The 16053-nt window shown below is 40.7% G+C and overlaps 1 long non-coding RNA gene across 1 annotated transcript in view; it reads left to right on the top strand.

Moving 5' to 3' along the window:
* Positions 1-5266: 5266 nt before the first annotated feature.
* Positions 5267-16053, top strand: part of LOC123362501 — a 28058-nt gene continuing 17271 nt past the window's right edge. The window contains exon 1 of the long non-coding RNA XR_006576459.1: positions 5267-5462. This is a non-coding gene — a long non-coding RNA (uncharacterized LOC123362501). The remainder of the gene's footprint in view (positions 5463-16053) is intronic.

Consider the following 16053-nt stretch of genomic DNA (forward strand, 5'->3'; position numbering starts at 1 on the left):
AACAGAAGTTATGGGTTCAATGCAGGGATCATTGGGGAAAGTTCAATGGTCTATATTATCCAGGAGGGCAAACTAGATCATACTGGTCCCTTTTGGCCTTAAAATCTATGAAACGAAAGGGAGTAATGAACCATCTAAACCTGTTTGCAATCCCCCATCCCCTGGTAAAGAATTCATTTTTAGCTTGTAATACATATGTATTAAACAATAAGATATTTTTTCATTAAATTAATGTCAAAGTAACTCAGAATTGGAACCCAGTTCACAATGTCCTTTCACAATGCCAAATATCATCACTTTTTAGCCAGAGTGTGTTGCCAGAACCTAAATGTGAACCGTTGTAATTAAAATGAATTAGTAATGTTTCCCAATTTTATGCATGCAGACAAACACTTTGTACCATGTGAATGTTTCTGATCTTAGGGCAGAGAAAAATTGGTTCCGTTTTTCTTTAAGAGATTAAATAATGTTACAGATTTCCATAGAAGTTGATTTGAGTGATTCTTGCAATGCAGCTGCTACTCCTGAAGACCAAGAAGAGAAGGTTGAATAGCTGATGCTGAAGGATTACTGGAATATGAATAAGACTAAAGAATGAGGACAGTACTTTCAGTTCTGGCAACTGGAGGCTGAAAGAGAAAATTTAGCACCTTCTACAGCTGCTGTTGCACCATCTGCCTCTGCTTTTTTATGTGATTGTTTTTAAACTGAAAGAAACTAAGCAGAAATCTTTGCTGTCTTGTGTTCCCAATACTTTCCCTTCTCATGCATATCTTTTTGCCTTTTTTTCTGTTTTTATAAATCAGATGCTAGGATATTTAAAATCACTTGCCCTCTTTTGGGATGCCACCTGATGTACTGGGATTTCACTGAGCCTCTCCTGCTTAATCAGCCTGGGTTCCCTCTCCCTGCTTTGCTGAATTAGGTTCTCCAGTCTCTTGCAACACACACACACACAGGTAGGGCCACACGCAGCTGCAGACACAGACTGAAGTCAGTTCTGTGTGAGAGGAGTCCCCCAGCACTCACATGCCCACCCCTTTTGGGAGACAAACTCAAAATAATACTGTCTTGAACTGTTTAGAAATATCTGTACAACACAAGCTCATAAAATTCGCCCTCTTCATTAATGTGAAGAGAGATATGCATGACTTCTTACCTCCCCCCAGTTAGAAATTGCATAAGATGGGTTTAATAATAAACAAAACAAATTGTATTTACTATAAAAGGCAGATTTTAAGTGGTTCAATCAGATTACTAAGTAAATGAAACAAAACATGCAAATTAAGCTTGACACACTAGATAGGTAGGGTACAAATTAGCAAATTCTCACCCTGAGTGAAAAACAGGCTGACAGATTCTTAAGGCACAAGTTGCCTTGGCTTTCCCAGGTTTTTATACACAGGCTAAAGATCTTAGCCTGGGACCATCACTTCTCACAGTTCAGTCTTCACACTTCAGGTGTTTCCAGGTGTGTTGTTGTAGGGAAAGTGAGGTTCTCTCATGTTGTCATTGTCCCTCTTTTAAATCTTCCTCCCACTTGCTGAAAAGCTTTTTTGTTGTGACCTGGGTCAAACAGTGTCCATTTTGTAGAGCTCTCTCTGAGAGGTTTCTATTGCACACAGTTCCTGGGGTAATCATCATGCTTGTGTGCATTTCTTCAATAATCCACTAACATTGTTTGGCCTCATCCAACGTAGCACATTTGAAATACAGAGCCATGGTCAATATTCTCAGCTTCAGATAAAAACATGGTACATGCATACAAATTGGATAAACACATTCAGTAAATCATAACCTTTCCAATGATACCTTACGAGTCATCGTGCATAAAGTACATCTCTTCTGTCATATCCATATCATAAGGGTATTTCCATAAAGAATATGGAGTGAAACGTCACACACAGAGGTAAAATCTGCCTTCTGTTACACCAGTGAAATCCGGTACATTTCAGTGGTGTTGCACAAGAGAAGAATTTGGCTCATAGAGCCTCAGAGAGGTTGCTGTCCTTTTTAAATTGTTATTAATCACATTTTAATCTCAGTTTCCTTCTTCCTCCTTTATCTACGATCAAAATAAAACTGGGCACAACAGAACTGAATTATATGCATTACAATATTCAAAAGGTGAATTAAATATGGATTGCAAGTATTCTATACATCTCAGTATTGACATAGTGACACCAGTGCAAATATCTTATGTAGATGTTCTGCACAAGCACAAATTTGGGTTTAGATAGGAGTGACTTACCCTGATGAATTACTGGAGTCAGCTACACTCATACTAACCCTGCTTTATACCAGTACCATGTTCCTACATTAGGGGTTTATACTGATGTCACTGCATTGATGTACTTCCAACAGTGCAGATTTCTCCAGTGTGGTGAGGGATTAAAAAACAAAATAAAAACAGAAAACAAACCACAACAAAGCCTTACCAAGTGTGTTGACAGTTTTGCAATATTTGTCAACTTTCCCAACATGTCTGCTCAGGTGCTGATCACATGGACAGTGATTTCTCCTACGAAAATGGGATACGTCTCATAAAAGTTACTTTTCAACTTGATTTGTTTTGTTCCAAAGCTTAAAAGTTGCTTGGTTTGGATTTTCATTACAAATCCTGAAACTGAGCCCAAGTTCCTGAAAGCATCCTGATCACAATTATGCCAATTCCAATCAGAATGTAAATGAGATGTGAAGGATTAGGTCAACAGTTTGCAAAACACATATACAGCTGTTGCCATTGCTTGTACGATCCTGTACCAATTTTCCTCAATGGATGTTATTTTTGGTAGGGTACAGGATTTGTTTTTGTTTAATTTGTGTTCTGACTCAACAGCAATGAACCCACTGACACCAGCATTGATGGTTTCTCATTTTATTCTTCCTTCTCATCTGCCTTTTTTTTTTAAAGGCTTTATTTCTCTTACCTATCACTTTCAGCCCACTGGATGGTTGTATTTTGGCTGGTCTTATTTCTCACAACCACAGTGAGATTTGGGGGATAGAGAGGGGTTTAGATTTGAAGAGCTGGTGCAAATCCATATTGCTTCACTGAAGTCAACTGAGCTAACATACATCAGCCAATGATCCAGTCATTGCATCAGTGTCATCTGCCCTACTACCTCTGATGCCCCAATTCCCAGCATCTAATGGACCTGCACTGTTACTGCAGAGATAGTAATTACAATGATATTTTACATTTTATGATACACACCGACACATCTTTTATTCCTTTCTTTTCTTCAGTGTTAGCATCGGTTACAAAGAATCTCAAAGATAAAACATGGCACTTAGCGGGCTATCGCCACCAAAGTGCTTTGCAATTCCTGACTGTCTGCAGGTATACCACAACCAAAAATGCATGTGTAAAGAAAGAAGGCTTGTCAGACCGTGGGATACAAATAGAGCTAGCACTAAAAGTGTTGTTCTGGAGTTTTGTCCGTTGTTCTTATTAATGGCTCTAAGAATAAAAAACTAGCAACTTTAAAGGACCCCTTTTACTCTATTACCATAAAAAATGTTTCCCCCCCATGTTATTTACAATCCATGACTTGACCTTTGCATGTAGACTAAACCCAGATTGCCTCAATAACAGGAGTAGTCCCACTAGAAGAAATTGGATCACTCAGTGATTAAAGTGAGATGGATTTGTCTCACAAAGTGTATTTACCACATTTTTCTCTCTTACATTTGACTGAAATAGTATGGTTTGGCCTACATTTAGTGTTATTGTCTAAGTGTTGGCTTGCACTTGAATTTTCAGTGAATAGGAGCTCAAAGAACTTTAAACAGGGGGGAAAAAGGGGGACAGTATTGTGACAGTCCCCAGGGTACAATCTGGACTGTTGGACAGTTGTGTCCCCTCAGTTCTCCAACCTGGGGTGCCTTTTACACTGCTTTGATGTGAGAGTAACCACTGCTGGCCTGCTCCTATACAGCTGCTAGCATATTAATTACTCCCAGATGAGTTATATGAGTGCTCTCAGCCAGCCACTCCTCAATTCTATTGTAGAGCAACACCAGCAAATTCCCAGTTCCAGACTTGCTCCTAGAAATGTTCCCAGCTCTTTCCTTCTGGACAATACAAGCTCATCATTTTGTTAACAGGATTTGTACATATTTTCAATTATCTCAAATGAAGTTTCCCCAAACACTTCAATTCAAACACATACTGGTTTAGATAAAACAATAAAACAAGGTTATTAACTACAGAAAGAGAGATTTTAAGTGATTATAAGTTATGATGCATAAAAGTCAGAATTATACAAATAAAAGGTAAAATGCAAACTAATATCTAATTTAACAAGCTTAGTGAATTCAAAGCAAAAAGGGTTTTCTCACCATATGCTTACAGCTGTCTGGCTAGATTCCTTCAGCCAGGATCCCTCCCCCAGTTCAACAATGCTTTTTTTGTCCTTCAAATGCTGTTGATGCCATGAGTAGAGATGAGGGAGAGTGGTAATTTTGGGTCTCTTTTCCTCATTTTTATATCTTTTCCTCCTCTTTGAGAATCACCTCCTGGGGTTCTGACAACAGCCAGTCTGTTTACATGGGATGGTAAATTTCTCACTCACACCCTTCTCCCTGCCAAAGAATAGCCGCTCAGCCAGGTGATAGTCCATTTGATTTTGTTGACACCTGGCTGAGGCATCAGTTTGCCTTTGTCTCTGAAGAACTGGTTTGTACCTACTTTTCTAAAATTGGAGGATGTCTCAGAAATGTCATATGGTAGAATCTTATAATTTTACATACAATATTGTTACACACATTTTACCAGTATAATAAAGATCAGCAAATTATAAGTTTTCAAATGATACTTCACAAGGCATGATTTGTACAAGATTTTACATAGTTTTGTAAAAAAGATGAACATGAAGATACAGACTGTCACAAGTATTATTAGCCCCAATTTACAGATGGAGAAACAGACAAGAAGTGAGCTATCCAAAGCAGCTGAGCCAGGAGTAAAATAAAGACATCCTCATTTCCAGGCCCCTGCTCTAACTACTAGACAACCCTGCTTCCACTGAGTTTTGTGTATCTTGTTCTCAGGACCATAAACTGTGAAGGTATCTGAGACTGCAGAGGAGATTGGTAAAACAGATTGGAAGTAGCTGACACACTTTTGATCCAGGCATATCTCGTCACAGGAGATGACACAACAATGCAGTGATGTCAGCAGCTCATCCCTGATACAACTTGTCACAGAAAATGACAAAAACTTTGTGATGTCAGATGCTCATACCTGGTGCTGCCTAGCAACTTCATAACATTCTGGTCCCAGAGAACAGGAGAGCCAACCAAGACTGGAGGAGGTGGGGTGCCTTTATCCATTAACCAGACTGCAGATTGCAGGGGCAGAAACAGCAAAGAGAAAGGAATGACAAGGGTCAGAGAGGAAGAAGCGGAAACAATGAAGAGGTGATGAGGGAGGAATAATGAAGGATGAGAAAGGAATGGTGAGTGAGAAAGAGTCACTGAGAGGAGCTTCACAGGGGACATATGAAGTTTCATTCCTTTATGTTTGTAAAGTACTTTGAGCCTCTTAATAGAGAAAGGCTAAAACTTTGTGGTTATTCTCCTTCATGCGTGTAACTGAGACAGATATAAAACTTACTTATGTTTGTATGAGGATTGTCTCCAGTGGTGCGTTCCCCACTCCTGGGTATTACCTTGGCGTGGTATCTGGGCTTCTCTACTTTCTCTTCTGAAATAGACAGCACCAAAGACTATCACCTCACTTATGGCTCCACAAGTTACGGTCCAGATTTCTGAGGGTTAGATGGACAGGTTCAAAATACCCCAATGTAACCACTGTCAGGGGAATCTGATGCACACCGGGCATCACACACTGTTGTCTGGGATTATCTGTTCCCATGTTCTGCAATGTCCCTAAATCCTAACCCTGAATAGACCCAGTGTCTGTGAGATAGAGAAAATGCACCACACAGTGACACAAAACCTGATATGTTCAACATATGGTGATGAGTCAGTAAGTATTGTCACTTTTGAAATATGATATTGTCTTCCGTGGGATATGTATCCTGCAATACTTAAAAAGGCAAACAGTGCTTAGTACAGTACTGAGCAATGCAGTCATGGAGTTTGTAGACTTCTCACATTTGGCAGCGTGTGCCTCCATAAAATACATCTGCTGAACAAAGTCTAATAACACAGAAGGTGATTGGTAACATTTTCCAAAACATGTGACTTGAAAATTAGACTTTGACCCAGATTTTTAAAGAATTTAAATGTGAGTTAAGTGCTTAAATATCTTTAACATCTGGTGCTTTGGCTTCAAAGTCACTTGTGTAATTCTGAACATTTTGAAAGACGTGACTTTGGAAAATGAGACTTCAGCTCCTAAAACTGATGTTGGCGCTTCCGACATGTTAACTCACATGCATGCAAAGCAAGGTTATAGATGGAGCAGATAGTGTCACCTATAGTAAAGGTTTCCTGATGCTGCTCAAAATAAGACTTGGCTTTCAGTTGCTTATAACTTTGCCAAACTTTTCCATTCCGGATTCTGCCTCAAGATGAAGTTTTTTGGGAAAAAATGGTCCAGCACTTGACATTTTGCAGGAGGGGTCTCGCTGGTATCTGGGATGTGCCTCTTCTAAACCCATGGGAATTCACCTGACATTCTGCCAAATTTAAGCTTCTGAAAAATCTCAGTTCAGACATGTTCAGTAGAGAGTTAGAGATTTAGACCTAAATTCTCTAAGGCTTTTCTACGTAACCGATTAGTTCACAGCAGTAGGCTTTGAGCTAGTCCTGTTTCAAAGAGGAAGACTAGTACAGGAGATTCACAGTCAAGTTTGTCACAAACTAAATTTTCATGTAGACAAGTCCAAAGATTCTATTTGCACTGAGCATGCTCCAACCTGGGACTGCAGGTGCAGAGCAGAATTTTCATGCAACTGTTGCTGTGGGCTGTGCCATGTCGCTGGGCACCAGAACTGAAAGCAGAGAGATTTTATCTGTGCTCTTAATGCTCCCTCTGCTGGCATCCAAGTTGCATGGAGAGGAAAAGCAACCTGTCTCCAATGCACTCCAGACATTGTGGGAGAGCCAAACCCGGGGTGTGGGAGGGGACAGCAGACTGGAACAGCATGGGGACAAGGAGACTGGAAGCGACTGGGACTGGCTGGACAAGGAGATGGGGACCAGGAGCTAGTGAGGAGGAAAACTGGGGTGGGGGCAAAACTGGGACCCAATGGAGTGGGAGGAAGAGTAAGATTGGACAAGGAACTGGGTAGGGAGGAGATGGGAACTCTGTGAGCAAGGAGACAGAGTAGGAGCTGGGTGAGAAGACAGACATGGAGGGGGTTTCCAGACACACCTTAATTCTGCCATTTCCTAAATGTTGGGTGCCTGACTTTGAAAACTTAACATTCTTTTAAAATAGGGCACCGCTGTCAGCTATTACAGGATCATAGAATTCTATGATAGCAAAAAGGGCAATAGTGCTGTAGGCTATCACGAAAGTCAAAGCCACATGAGCCAAACAGTACAATGGACACTGCTGTACAAGTCAAGACATGTAAATAGGTCTTGTAAATAGGTCTTTTCTCTGTTATGTTTACAATTTTTTTCTGATTTTTTCTCATTTGTAACTTGATATAGCGAATAGAGAGTTCTCTTGTTATTTTCTCCATTCCTATGATCCTGAACTACCTGATGGTAGAAAATAATTAGTACCCTTATTTTAAAAATGGAATGTATGTTTCCTAAATAATATACAAGTTTATTTTAAAATTTCCATTTCAAAGGATCAGCTAATTAAACTGTAAGGCATAAAGGCTCCTCACCCTCCATTCTGGCTTTATCAAAAGACAGGGACCGGGGGAGCAAAATTCACAGATTAGAAGATCCATTTAATAAGAGAAGCAGGTTCACATCAGACGAAAGCTTTAATTCTTTCCGAGTTTTACTATATCTGTCCTGAAATACAAGTAAAAATATGACAAAAATGTAATAGGCTTAACATCAAACTCACAAAATTAAAATTATGGTCACTTAAGTGAATGCAGGACTTTGATGATAGATTCAGAAAAAATATTGTGAGAAAAAAGCATCTATTTAAACTCCTTTGAATCAGTGATGGACAATCCTAACAGGGGGCAGAATTTGGATTAGGTTTCTCTGTATTATCCAAAGCTTCTCCATTATTGGCAAACCTTTGAAGGCACCATGACTCTGTGTCACCAGACAATTCCCTGCTACCTACCTGGTATGTGTCTGCTGGAAGAGGATACCAGTTCAGGGATCTGCTATCTCCTTCCAAGAGAGGGAATCAAGGAGAATAGGGTGGGCTTTTCCTTCATTCCGGTTGGGCTGCTACAACAGAGAGCTCAGTTATCCCCCCATCCCACTCCTCAGATTCAGGTCTCCTCTTATGGGGGAAAACTACAGTGCCTTTCTATTGCAGTGGGACCAAGTGACCTCAATTCTACTGTGTTATCAGCCGCTCTTTTAAGATATGAAGCAACAAGAAGCTTATTACACAATATGCATCATAGTGTTGTAAAATCCCCTTCCCCCACAGACACACTTAATGTTACAGTCGTTAATGCTGTGGGAATCGAGGGAGGTAGTGAGGAACTCATCAGTTCATTGCCTATCACCAAGGAGCTCGAATTCTGGGAATGGTAGCAGACTCCAGGGAGTCATTGCCAAAAAGATAATGCAGTTTGTATGAACAAGTTGCAATGGGAAAGTATAAATTAACAAAGGTGTTTGACTGAGAGGGGGAGGTTACAACATTGGCAGACCAAGCGCCAGCTCATGCCAAGGCCCAGGGCCTCACTGAATACTGATAAATGCTTACATGTGGGTTTGTATAGTTAAAATAAATATTTGTGTTATAAGAATGAGTTTAGACTTTATGAAATGTTTGTAGGATGCTGCATGTATTAATCCTTATATCATCTGTATCCCATGGTATAAATTTATATTCGAGGTTTGCGTCCTAAACCTCTGTAATTGTGTAACTCACCAAATGGGAAAAGAAACATTAATTAAGGTAAAGTGCTCATCCTGCTCACAAGATGACCCATTGAAGGAAAATGAGGCATTGTGTGTCATCAAAGGACAAAGACCACATTGATTATATTCCTCAGTCCCTCCAGGAAGGGGAGGCCTGCACATGAACTCAGAGCATCAACTTGGATTCTGGTGATAAAAATCCCTGACAAGGAGAAACAGGAACTTTCATGCTTTCTAGATTCTGAGGGGCAAAGATGCCTATACATAAGCAGGAGATCCCCTTGCTGCTTGGCAGGGGTCAGCCCAAAATATAAAGCTGCTTATTATAGAATCTTATGTTATCTTTTTAAACCTAAGACTAACTTGTTGTGTGTTGGATGTTCCCTGTTTTAACCTTGAACATAACCAATTGACCTATGGAATCCTGCCAAGACTACACCAATTGTCACAATGTCTGGAGTGGATCATAACCATGAGTGCCAACCACAGGGTAGATGATCACAAAAACAGTACAGAAACCACAAACTCATATGTTCTATAATTGGATTTCACCAAACCCAGTAACAAGTATGAACTCCTAAAGCACTACTGCAGTCTTAGCACAGCATTACAGAAAGCCCCCTTGGGCATTCCAGACTAAGGAACCCTGAATGCTGAGTCACTGTCAAAAAGATAATGCAGCAAGTTTAAATAGGTTGAAGTGGTAACAATAAGGATGGTGTTTTTCTGGGACATGGGAGGTGATGGCCTCAAACCTCAGAAGAGGGTCATGTTTAATTTGAATAAGGGAAGGGAAGGGGGGTTTTAAAACCATATTGAAGTCGCTACTGATATGAGATTCTGCTTTCAGCTACTCCCTGTGCAACCACAGTAACTTTAACTCACCTCCACGGGGTTACCTGAGGTGAAGACAGAATTTGGCCAGAATGTACAGAAATAGTTACATATAGGGTCATATTGTGACTTAGCCTAAATGTGCCTGCATAGAAAAATAAAAGCACACACATCACAGACTGATGCTCTTAGGAGGGGGATGTATGGAAAGAACAGATTCCTAACCAGCCCTGCTTATAGCTTTGATTCCTATTAAATTATTTCAGTTTTAACCTAATGTTAAGAAGTAATACACATTTCACACTATATTACACCCTCAATCACAAACCACATTATTCTTAAGAACTAGTGACACATATTGTAGATTAAAAATGGGGCTGCCCAAACTTTTACACAAACTCAAACTAAATTTTAAGAGACCTTTTTGAAGTCTGTAAACTTTCGGATAAAAATAATAGAAAGGAAAAGTTAAGTTCTATTCATCTTTGCCCTTTCTGGTTCTAGTCAATTTTGGAAACAGAAGTGCCAAAATATTGTGAGAAGGATTTTTCTTGCAAGATTCCAAAATGTGCAGATTCAAAAGGTTCTGAACTTCAGGTAAAGTTTGGATGAGCATCCAAAGGGATATTTGATGTTTGACCATCACTAGTTATTAAATTATAAAATATTATTATAAGAGTTGGGCAACATTTTTCATACAACATTTGTGTATGAAAAAAATGCAGATTGGGTAACACAAACATTTGGGAAATTTGTGAAATAATTCTGCAAAGTTGACAATCAAACAATAAACCTAAAATGAATTCAGAAAAAGAATCAAAATGTTTGATTTTGACATTTTTAAAACCAACAATTTTTTTGGCTTGAAACGATGTTTTATTTCAAAATATCCTTTAATTGTATTTAAAAATGTTCACAATAAAAAAAAATCAGGTTGAATGTAATGTTTTGATCCACCTTCAATGATTTTTGAACTGTTCAATTTGCTGCAAAAATTGTTTTTGTTTGACCTGAAACTATTTCTTTAAATCATTTTTTTTAATTGGTAGTGAACCAAAAAAAAATTCTTGTTCATCTGATTTGAATTGAACACTGTTATATAAATAACTGTTGGGCTATGACAGACCAAGACATTTTTCAACATTGACTCCAGCTCCATCTTCTGCTTTCATAATATGATAAGTAATTTTATTTGAGTGAAAACAGCTATTGAGCATAACTGGCAATGATGCAACTTGCAGAAAGTGAGTTTTATTGAATGTGTCACAGAGTTCTAATAAGGGGTATGAGTAGGTTTTAACAAAGTTTCCAATCCCAGTTCACAATGATGTTTACATAAGACTTGTCAACCTCACTAGTCAAGGCTTTAAAAAGTATGCATAATGAAGTTCAGGATTTGAAATTTGACTGATTAACATAAGAAGATAAACTATTCTATCCCAAAGGCCATATATAGCAGCTGCTGCAGACTCACGTGACTCAACTTAAAGGAACAAAATATTAGCAAACAGAGTTTTTTGAGGCTCTGAACCAGACTAATAATAGCTAGTAAAATGAGAGGCAAATCCAAAACTGAATGAGAAAAATGAAAATCTTTCTGCTGACTTCAACTGGCTTTAGATTGGGACTTCAATAACAAAGTGAGAAGATCTTTCCTCTGGGTTTGTATCTTCATTTGGGTGTCACATAAACTGGATTTTTTCTCAGGGCCTGATCCAAAGTGCATTGTGGATCTTACCAGTTGCTCCCATGGGCTTTGAATCAGGCCCTTAGAGTACTCACATTTCCCCCACATTATTTCTATGCAAGATTTCTTCTGTCTTTTAGACTGATTCTGGAGATTTTTGCCTTTTAAAACTAAAGCAAATAACTGTAACCCTTCTGCCAGGTGGAGCTGGCAGCAACCAGGGCTGGGTTCAATATCTAGGGTTCCTTTTCAACAATACAACACAGAACCTGCTCGAGCCCCCACCCAGCAACATGGAAAAATTACACACCACCCCTGCACGCCTCTTAGAGGCAATATTTTCCCACTCACAAGCACAGAGTCTGAGTATAGAAAATGACCATTTAATGAAAGAAGGAAAATCACCCAACATTAATTGCGGAAAATGCCACAAGCAGGATTCATAATCATAAAACTGTGAACAGGACACCCACCCCAGAATGGGTGGGGCAGTGCCTTCTGCCTCATGTTCTTGAGTTCTACAACCAAAAGTTCCTTTTCTGTGCCCCTCTCTGCTCCCTCACCATACCTCACTCACAGTGGTTGTTCTTGGTCAGTGAGGACCCAGGGTTCAGAGGTCCATCTGTGTGAGTTCTCCTCTGACCCAGGGAAGAAGGCACCTTTCTTGCTTCACCACCTGAACCCTTGATCTGGCTGGCTGCTCTGCCGGCCGCGGTTCCTCTCCTCTGGCCGTCCTGCCAGCTACAGTTCCTCTCCATTGGCAACCCCACCAGCTACTCATTCCATTACCGCCAGCCACTTGTTCGCTGCTCCCGACTGTCACTCTGCTGTGACCTCTGCAGGTCAATCTCTTAGTGACTGTCAGGAGATCTGGGGAGGTTGGTGGGACAAGTTCATTGTCCCAGGCTGTTCTCATCGTTGATGGGGGGTTGCCAGCAACAGGCCTAAATGCTTCTGCCATGGGGTTTAGAGCTGAAGCAGTGGAGCTCTCACTGGGTTCAGCTGATGGAGGCCAGAATCTGATCTCCATTCTAGGATACTCCACAACAGTTTCCTCCTCTTCAGTCTCACTCTCGGATGTGCTAGATAAGGGTGGATTAGCACCACAGGGCCCACTGTGCATGTTGGGTGGTGGATTTGGTCCAACACCCTTTTTCTGCCCAGGTCTTATGTCATGGTCCATTCCATAAGGGGCGCCTACCAACTCCTCCCCAGTCAGGTTCCCTTTGTTTGACCTTTTGACTGCAATCATGTTCCTGTTATTTCATTAGTTGTCCCCCGGAATCATTTGGTTTCCAGGCCCAATGGATCCTCCCCTTACGCTGGGGGGAGGCTCTTTAGCACTTCCTGGATCCCAATAGGAACTCCTCCACAGGTACTAGGAGGTTTCTATGTATTATCTTAATTTGCCCTGGCCCCATCTCAGGTTTAATTCTGTAGACCAGCAGATCTCCCAGCTTTTCCAGGTATGGTATTGCCTTCCATCTGTCAGCAAACTTGTGTTTGCCAGTAACACCCAAATTCCGCACCCAGAAGTAGGTGTGTCCACGTAAATACAGTTTTCTCCTGAAGTCTCTCCCCCTCCCAGCTAGCTGTCAGGAGAGAGTTCATTCAGACCCTGGTTACATAACTTTAGTGTGCAAATGAATCCAGGAAAGGAGAGCCATAGATTTCTTCTGTTTTAAAGACACCTTTCCCCCCATCCTTTCTTTCTTAACATTATATCTACCTAAATGTGTAACTGTATGCCTGATACTAATAAAGTGGAAACCTACCCTCATGGCTTGGCTTAACAGTGAAATCCTTGCTGATCTTAAACACAAAAAAGCAGCTTACAAGAAGTGGAAGATTGGACAAATGACCAGGGAGGAGTATAAAAATATTGCTCAGGCATGCAGGAGTGAAATCAGGAACGCCAAATCACACTTGGAGTTGCAGCTAGCAAGATATGTTAAGAGTAGCAAGAAGGGTTTCTTCAGGTATGTTAGCAACAAGAAGAAAGTAAAGGAAAGTGTGGTTCCCTTACTGAATGAGGCAGGCAACCTAGTGACAGAGGATGTGGAAAAAGCTAATGTACTCAATTCTTTTTTTGCCTCTGTCTTCATGAACAAGGTCAGCTCCCAGACTGCTGCACTGGGCAGCACAGCATGGGGAGGAGGTGACCAGCCCTATGTGGAGAAAGAAGTGGTTTGGGACTATTTAGAAAACCTGGATGAGCACAAATCCATGGGGCCGGATGTGCTGCATCTGAGGGTGCTAAAGGAGTTGGTGGATGTGATTACAAAGCCATTGGCCATTATCTTTGAAAATTCATGGTGATCCGGGGAGGTGATCCGGATAACTTTTATCTTTAAAAAAGGGAAGGAGGAGGATCCGGGGATGGAGGATCCCATCAGCCTCACCTCAATCCCTGGAAAAATCATGGAGCAGGTCCTCAAGGAATCAATTCTGAAGCACTTAGAGGAGAAGAAAGTGATCAGGAACAGTCAGCATGGATTCACCAAGGGCAAGTCATGCCTGACTAACCTAATTGCCTTCTGTGAGGAGATAACTGGGTCTGTGGATGAGGGGAAAGCAGTGGATGTGTTATTCCTTGACTTTAGCAAAGCTTTTGATACGGTCTCCCACAGTATTCTTGCCGGCAAGTTAAAGAAGTATGGTCTGGATGAATGGACTATAAGGTGGATAGAAATGTGGCTAGATCGTCGGGCTCAACAGGTAGTGATCAGTGGCTCCAAAGGTCAGTCCTGGGGCCGATTTTGTTCAATATTTTCATTAATGATCTGGAGGATGGCGTGGACTGCACTCTCAGCAAGTTTGCAGATGACACTAAACTGGGAGGAGTGGTAGATACACTGGAGGGTAGGGATAGGATACAGAGGGACCTAGCCAAATTAGAGGATTGGGCCAAAAGAAACCTGATGAGGTTCAGCAAGGACAAGTTCAGGGTCCTGCACTTAGGACGGAAGAATCCTATGCACTGTTACAGACTAGGAACCGAATGGGTAGGCAGAAGTTCTGCAGAAAAGGACCTAGGGGTTACAGTGGACGAGAAGCTGGATATGAGTCAACAGTGTGCCCTTGTTGCCAAGAAGGCTAACTGCATTTTGGGCTGTATAAGTAGGGGCATTACCAGCAGATTGAGGGACGTGATCATTCCCCTCTATTTGACATTGGTGAAGCCTCATTTGGAGTACTGTGTGCAATGATTAGGGGGCTGGAGAACATGACTTATGAGGAGAGGCTGAGGGAACTGGGATTGTTTAGTCTGCAGAAAAGAAGAATGAGGGGGGATTTGATAGCTGCTTTCAACTACCTGAAAGGGGGTTCCAAAGAGGATGGATCTAGACTGTTCGCAGTGGTAACAGAGGACAGAACAAGGAGTAATGGTCTCAAGTTGTAGTGGGGGAGGTTTAGGTTGGATATTAGGAAAAACTTTTTCATTAGGAGGATGGTGAAGCACCGGAATGGGTTACCTAGGGAGGTGGTGAATCAACTTCCTTAGAGGTTTTTAAGGCCTGTCTTGACAAAGCCCTGGCTGCTATGATTTAGTTGGGAATTGGTCCTGCTTTGAGCAGGGGGTTGGACTAGATGACCTCCTGAGGTCCCTTCCAACCCTGATGTTCTATGATTCTAAGTAGAATAGTTAACTTTTAAAGTTGATAGTCACTTTAGTCATCTTCCTTAATATCATTCCATCCAAAGTGTTCATAGAGCAAAATAGGGAAAATTTCTCTCCTCCACGTCTCAAAATTGAAAGCTCAGATCTCCTAGCCATTGCTTGCTTGGAGAACAAAATTCCTAAAATGAACATAAAAATGGCCCCATAGTCTGATATTAAGTTTGGAGGGTGTGTGTTAAAATACAGTAGAACTCCAGATGATATTAACAGGAGTTCTATGCAGAGTCAGCAGGGCCACTATTATAGTCACTTAAATCATGTTAGATAACTTGAAACAGGAGGACTAAATACGTCTTTGGAATGAACTGATCTCATAATTTTTCATCTAATTGGATAGTTTAGGAATCTTTAGCAAATTCTCTTATATACAGTATGCATATATTTCAATATACTGCTGTTGTGCCTTTTTTTCCCCTTAAAAACGAGTTGAAAGAAACTATGCATTTTGATTATGTAGATCATTATCTTGTGTAGCAGTGCAATTAGCTGTCTGCTGGTCCAATAACATTGTTTAACCTCCAGCAATGAAGATACATACTGGATTAGAACTTTGAGATCCTGATGGAATTTGTATTTTCTATCTAGAGTTATTACCTCTGAACAGCAACTGGCAAACCAATAATCTTTTTCACCAGCATTGAAAATAAATTCAGCCAAGGACGATAACTGGCCAACCATGAAATTGTGCACTTAAGCGAACTTCACACTGAAAACAGAAATGCCAGATGAAATTTATATAGGCCTGCTAGTCTCACATCTGCTGAGTCTTATTCTCCAGAATCTTCTTTACCAAAATCCATTTGTAATGAAAGGAACGGTCTATCTAGTTGCTGTATCAATGACAGTTTTCAGCCGT

Source organism: Mauremys mutica, chromosome 2 (assembly GCF_020497125.1).
Source record: "Mauremys mutica isolate MM-2020 ecotype Southern chromosome 2, ASM2049712v1, whole genome shotgun sequence".
Taxonomy (NCBI): Eukaryota; Metazoa; Chordata; order Testudines; family Geoemydidae; genus Mauremys; species Mauremys mutica.